The sequence below is a fragment of the Triticum urartu genome, chromosome 5A (assembly GCF_056163025.1).
Source record: "Triticum urartu cultivar PI428250 chromosome 5A, HENAU_Tu73, whole genome shotgun sequence".
Lineage (NCBI taxonomy): Eukaryota > Viridiplantae > Streptophyta > Magnoliopsida > Poales > Poaceae > Triticum > Triticum urartu.
Genome location: NC_141877.1, coordinates 435,662,961 through 435,670,026, shown reverse-complemented (window position 1 = coordinate 435,670,026; position 7,066 = coordinate 435,662,961).

Below are 7,066 nucleotides of genomic sequence, written 5' to 3'. Positions count from 1 at the left end.
CCATCTTGGCCCAGTGCACCTTCGCACGGGCAAAGACCCGGCGTGCACCTTCGATGCAGACAGACCGCTTTATGACCTCCAGCCGTGGGCAGGCATCTACAAGCCGCCTCACCAGGCCAAAGTAGCTATTGGGAAGGGAGTCGCCAGGCCACATCCGAACTATAAGGCCCCTCATGGCCTGTTCGGCCGCCTTGTGCAGCTCGACCAGTTGCTTCAGCTGGTCGCTCATAGGCATCGGGTGTTCGGTCCTAGTATACTAAGACCAGAACAACTTCTCCGTCGAGCTTCCCTCGGCCTGGTAATATTTCGCGGAATCCGACACGCTGCCGGGCAAATCTGCGAATGCTCCTGGAGAGCTCCGGACTCGGATAAGTAACAAGTAATTTACTTTCACATGCTTGCTTTGCATATTGAATGCCTTACCCGCTGCTATCTTCTTCATCGCCTCAATCTCCTGGAGGGCCCTTTGGGCTTCGGCCTTGGCATGCTTTGTGCTCTCGAGGGCCGCGGCAAGCTCAGACTCTCGCGTCTTCGAGTCAAGCTCCAATGCCTCGTGCTTCTTCATGAGAGCCTGGAGCTCTTACTGCACCTCGCCCACCCGTGCCTCTTGTTTTTCCTGCTCGGTGCGCTCCTTGGCCGCTTTGTTTTTGGCCTCGAACAATGCTTGCTTCAGGGTCGCCACTTCAGTCGTGGCCCCTGGCACATTCATGATGATCCTGTCATTTCGCAACCACATTTTCTTTTTTACATAGACAAGGTATTACTTACCTCTATTCTCCTCGAGCTGCCTCTTGGCAAGGCCGAGCTCTTTCTCGGACCGCTCGAGGTCCTGCTTCAGTGCGGCGACCTCCGCAGTCAGTGCGGCAGAGGTCAGCAACGAAGCCTGCATACGCATACAGACATACTTATATTAGACTCCTGCAGATTTTATTTGATCCTCTATTTAGCTTTTCTTTGTGAACACCAAACAGAGCATCAGGGGCTACTGTCTATGCAGTAATATTTTTCCTATATTTTAAATACTTACCTCAAAGCCTGTTAGAAGGCTGGCACAGGCTTCAGTCAGTCCGCTCTTGGCGGACTGAACCTTCTTGATCACCGCACTCATAATAGTGCGGTGCTCTTCGTCAATGGAAGCGTCGCGAAGCGCTCCCAGCAGGTTGTCCGGTGCCTCTGGATGGATAGAGGTCACCGGCATGGGCGGCTTGCCCCTCTTGGAAGGGGGCCGCCTGCCGGAGTCCGGAACCACTGGAGGTTCCGGCGCGGCGTTCGGCTAGGGGCCGAACTTGGAGCCCTTGGGAGTCTTGCTCCCTTCACGCCCGGAGTCCGGAAGTTCGCCTTGAGGTGCCTCTGGGACTACCTCCCCCCGGCTCGGTGCCCCTTGAGACAATACCTCGGCATTGTCCGTAGGGCAAGGAGAGGAGGCGGTTGGAAGTGTATCACTATTCATGTCCGGCGAGTCCAAGGAACCGTCCGACGAGGATACGTCGATACGGGCTCGGGGCGGACTGCATAATCATATTCAACGTTAGGAGAAGCAGTGCAACAAAGGTATGCTATGAGTTACTCTGGTATCCGAATACTTACGACTTCGCTACGGGCTTGGCCCTGAGCAGCCACTCGTCTTCACCGTCGGCGACGGTGGTGGAGCAGTCCGGAAGGAGAGTCCTTCCCTTCTTGGACCCTTCGGCCTCCCCGGTTGGGGCGGCCTTCCTTTTCTTGTCTCCCCCGACTGGAGGGGGAGAATCTTCATCTTCCTCCGCCTCGTTTTCACGGGAGGAGTGCGTCTTGGAGTTATCGGACGATGAGTCCGATACCACCTGGCGCCGGGAACTCGTTCGGGTTCCCTTGGCCTTCTTCTTGGTCTTCTCCGGCACCTCATAAGGAGCCGGAGTCTGCATCTCCGTCAGGAGAGCGTCCGCAGGGTCTTCGGCCAGAGGGGCCGGACAATTAATCTGCTCCGATGTCTCCACCCAGTCCTGTCAAAGGCATGGGAGCTCAGACCCCGCACATGGTTAAGCTATGGGAAATAAATACCCTACCGGATTTATAGAACTTACCGGATTCGCAGGGCGCTTCGTGCTTAGCCCGCGGTCCTCGGTAAGAGAAGGAGGGACCTCAGCGCCCTTGAACAGCACCTTCCAGACGTCCTTATGCGTCGTGTCGAAGAGCTCGTGTAGAGTCTGGTGCTAGGCCGGGTCGAACTCCCATAAGTTGAAAGCCCGTTATTGACACGGGAGGATCCGACGGGAGAGCATGACCTGGACTATGTTGACAAGCTTAAGTTTCTTGCTTATCATGTTCCGGATACACTTCTGGAGTCCGTCCAGCTCCACCGATGAACCCCAGGACAGGCCCTTCTCCTTCCAGGAAGTGAGCCGCGTGGGGATTCCGGATCGAAACTCGTGGGCCACCACCCATTTGGTGTCGCGCGTCTCGGTGATGTAGAACCACCACGATTGCCACCCCTTTATGGTCTCCACAAAGGAGCCCTCGAGCCATATAACGTTGGGCATTTTGCCCACCATGGCTCCGCCACATTCCGCTTGTTGGCCGCCAACCACCTTCGGCTTGATATTGAAGGTCTTCAGCCACAGGCCGAAGTGGGGCCGGATGCGGAGGAAAGCCTCGCACACGACAATGAACCTGAGATGTTGAGGATGAAATTCGGAGCCAGATCATGAAAGTCCAGCCCATAATAGAACATAAGGCCGCGGACGAATGGATGGAGGGGAAACCCCAGTCCGCGGACGAAGTGGGGGAGGAAAACCACCCTTTCGTGAGGTTCCGGGGTAGGGACGATCTGCCCCGCGGCTGGCAGCCGGTGCGCGATATCCGCGCTAAGTATCCGGCCCCACGTAGTTTTTTGATGTGTCCCTCCGTGACGGAGGAGACCATCCACTTGCCTCCCGCTCCGGACATGTTTGGGGAGAGTTGAGGAGAAGGATGTGGACTTGGGCGCTGGAGCTCGAGTGCGCGAGAATGGATGAGCGAGGAGGAAGAAGGCGTGGGTAGAAAAAGGTGAAACCTTATCCCTTTATAAGGGTGGACGGAACTATGCGCCCCCACTAGCTTGGTAAAACTCGCTTATCCCCCAAGCACCGTAATTGATGGCGCGGTTGGGTTACCCACGTCCGTAGTGATGGGAATCCCGTAATAAGGGGACACGATCTCTGCTTCGACAAGATGTGCCAAGGAAACCGCCTCGCGAAACACGCTGAGATAGGTTATGAAAAACGATTTGAATAAAGACCTGGCTGTGGTGTGATGCCACGCTACGGGGTATGTCAGCAGATCAGATTTGTGGAAATATTATTCTCTCTACGGTGGTATGTGGAACTTGTTTTGCAGAGCCGGACACGATCCTCGTGTTCAAAATCTTCTATGAAGTATTCGGAGGAGGAACCCGCCTTGCAATGCCGAAGACAATCTGCGCGCCGGACTCATCGTCATTGAAGCCTGGTTCAGGGGCTACTGAGGGAGTCCTGAATTAGGGGGTATCCAGATAGCCGGACTATATCCTTTGGCCAGACTATTGGACTATGAAGATACAAGATTGAAGACTTCGTCCTGTGTCCGGATGGGACTCTCCTTGGCGTGGAAGGCAAGCTTGGCAATATGGATATGTAGATCTCCTTCCTTGTAACCGACTCTGTGTAACCCTAGCCCCCTCCGGTGTCTATATAAACCGGAGGGTTTTAGTCCGTAGGACGACAGATAATCATACCATAGGCTAGCTTCTAGGGTTTAGCCTCTCTGATCTCGTGGTAGATCAACTCTTGTACTACTCATATTATCAAGAATAATCAAGCATGACGTAGGGTTTTACCTCCATCAAGAGGGCCCGAACCTGGGTAAAACATCGTGTCCCCTGCCTCCTGTTACCATCCGCCTTAGACGCACAGTTCGGGACCCCCTACCCGAGATCCGCCGGTTTTGACACCGACAACCGTCGACAATGCGGTACTTCGCTCTCAAAGAGTAAAGAAACCCAACATTGCTCTAAAGGCCAAGGTTAGTATGGAGGAAGAGGACGAAGAGGAAGAAGAGGAGAGCAACCTCGAAGATACGAAGTATGCCTATCATGAACACATGGCCCTTGCTTCAAGGCAATTTTGGAGCAAGAAGAACTCAAGGCCCAACTTCAACAAGAACAATTCAAGTGGCGCAAAGGGCAAGCAACGAGTGAGGACTTGTTTCAATTGTGGCAATGTAAGCCACTTTGTTGCGGAGTGCCCTTATGAGAAGAGGGAAGAGAATGGTGGCAAGCTCATCCGAAAGGACAAGGCCAAGTCGTTCCCCAACAAGAGCAATTTCACCAAGAAGACTCCTCCCAAGGCATTGGTGGTACAAGAAGAGTACAATGAGGACGATGACGATGATGAAGATGGTGAGTCGGTTGCCATGGCCTCCGTTGCCATTGCAACGACTCCACAGGTGTCTCTCTTCGACTCACCCAATGAGAGCATCACCGCCAAGTGCCTCATGGCTAAAGCCACCAACAAGGTAACCCCCAACATCAAAACTACCATCATTAATCATCCTTCTTCGACGGATAGCATTGATGAACATGAGGGAACTAATGTGGAGGTGAATGAGTTTGAGGCCTTTATGGGTAAACTTAAGGGTAAATCCAAGAAGCACTTTGTTGCTCTCTTGGAACAACTTGGTGAAGCCAATGACATGATCGAGGCTCACGAAGATACCATCTCTAAGATGGAGGGGCATAGTCGTGACTATGCCGATGAGATTTCGGATCTTTCCAATGCTCTTGAGGAAGAGCGTGGTCTTCGTTTGGCTCTTGAGGAGTCTCACAACGATGATCATGCTAAATTAAAGAAAGATCTTGATCATGCGCTTGTTGTTTCTCGTGTGCTAAACTCCGAGAAGGAAAAGCTTGGGGTTGATCTTGCTAGACTCAAAGAGGAGTTTGACATTCTCGACAAGGCTCACAAAGTCTTGAAGGGTGTTCATGCTACCCTCAAGGAGTCTCATGATCAACTCCAAGTGAAGCTAACCAAGGAGAAAGCCACATTTCCTCGTATGGTGTTAATTGATAATGCAAATGCTACTAACCCTTGTTGTGAGCATGTGCATCTTATTGAGGAGAATGTTAAGTTGAAGGAGCAACTTGAGAAAGGCCTTGTGTCATGCATACAAGGTGAGAAGAACCTAAACGACCTTTTGATAAATCAAAAGGAAGTTGTGGCCAAGGAGGGGATTGGGTTCGCACCCAAACCCAAGAACAAGAAGAAGGATAACAAGACCAAACGACCTCCTCCTCTCAAGCAAACTTTTGTGAAGGAGGGATAGAGTGCTTCCAAGGAGAAGAAGAACAATGCGAAGGGTGGCGGTGTCAAAAAGGTCAATGTCATCCCTCCCAACAAAGCCGACGACTTTAATCCTTCTTATGTGTTATGTCGTGCTAGTGATGGGCATGTCTAGGCCAAATTTATTGGTTCTCCTCATGAGTACATTGAATGGTCTATTTGGGTTCGTAAGACCCTTTTTACTAACATCAAAGGACCCATTACAAAATGGGTACCTAAAACCAAGCATTGATCTCTTGTAGGTGTTTGCTTCCGGTGGGGGATCATGGTTGCTCGATAGTGGAGCTACAATCATATGACCGGAAGCAAGGACTTGGTGGTGGACGTGCACAAGATTCCATCTATGCCCACCAATGTCGAGTGGGGTGATGCCTCATCTTCTAAGGTATTGGGACTTGGCAAGGTTGTCATCTCTCATGATCTCACGGTCGAGAAGGTCATGCTTGTTGAGTCCCTTGCATACAATTTACTTTCCGTTCGTCAACTTGCAATCATGGGCTTTGCCACTTTCTTTGATATTGATACCGTGGCCCTACTGTGGAGCAAGACTCTTAAAGTAGCCTTTGTTGGGCATGTCGAGAACGGTCTATATGTGATTAACTTTTCGGAGCAACCCACTAAGACCGCGACATGCCTAATGGCTAAAGTTGATGTGGGATGGCTTTGGCATCGCCGTTTAGCCCATGTCAATATGAGATATTTGCAAAGTCTTCTCAAGGGGTACCATGTCCGTGGACTAACGAATGTTAGTTTTGCTAAAGATCATGCTTGCAGTGCTTGTATCGAAGGAAAGCTTCATGAGAAGGCTCACCCTCCCACGACTATCATTTACTCAAAGAGGCCTTTGGAGCTCCTTCACTTAGATCTCTTTGGGCCTCCATCCTTTGATAGTCTGGGGGGTAGGAAGTATTGCTTGGTGATTGTGGATGACTACTCAAGATATACTTGGGTGTATTTCTTTAAGAGGAAGAGCGAGACCCAACAAACTGTCATTGACTTTGCAAATGAAGCACAACGTCAACACAATGCAAAGATCTTGACAATAAGAAGTGACAACGGCATCGAGTTCAAGAACTACACCTTGGATGAGTTTCTTAGTGATGAGGGGATCAAGCATCAATATTCCGCACCCTACACCCCTCAACAAAATAGTGTTGCGGAGAGGAAGAACCGGACGTTGATGGATACGACAAGGACCATGATGGCGGAGTTCAAGTCTCCATACAACTTTTGGGCCGAAGCCATCAACACCGCGTGTCATGCATACAATCGGCTCTACCTCCGCAAGGGCTTGAACAAGACTCCATATGATATACTCACTGGTAACAAGCCCAACCTCAAGTACTTTTGGGTGTTCGGGTGTAAGTGTTTCATTCTCAAGAAAGGTGTTCGGTTGTCTAAATTTGAGGCTAGAGCTTATGAGGGCATATTTGTTGGTTATGCTACAAACTCTCATGCTTACCGTGTCCTCATTAAATCCACGAGACTTATTGAGGAGACGTGTAACGTGGAGTTTGATGAGAATAACAGCTCCCAAGTGGAGCAAAGTGGCACTTGTGATGTAGGTGATGAAATTCCTCCTCAAGCCACAAGAAGAATGGGTGTTGGTTTTATCCTACCCATTGAGGAACCCCTTGTGGCCGAAGGAGAAGGACAATGCTCCACTCAAGTGGAGCCATCACCAACCCAAGGCCCACACGCTTCCGAAGAACAAAGTGAAGGCCCTCACCATCATG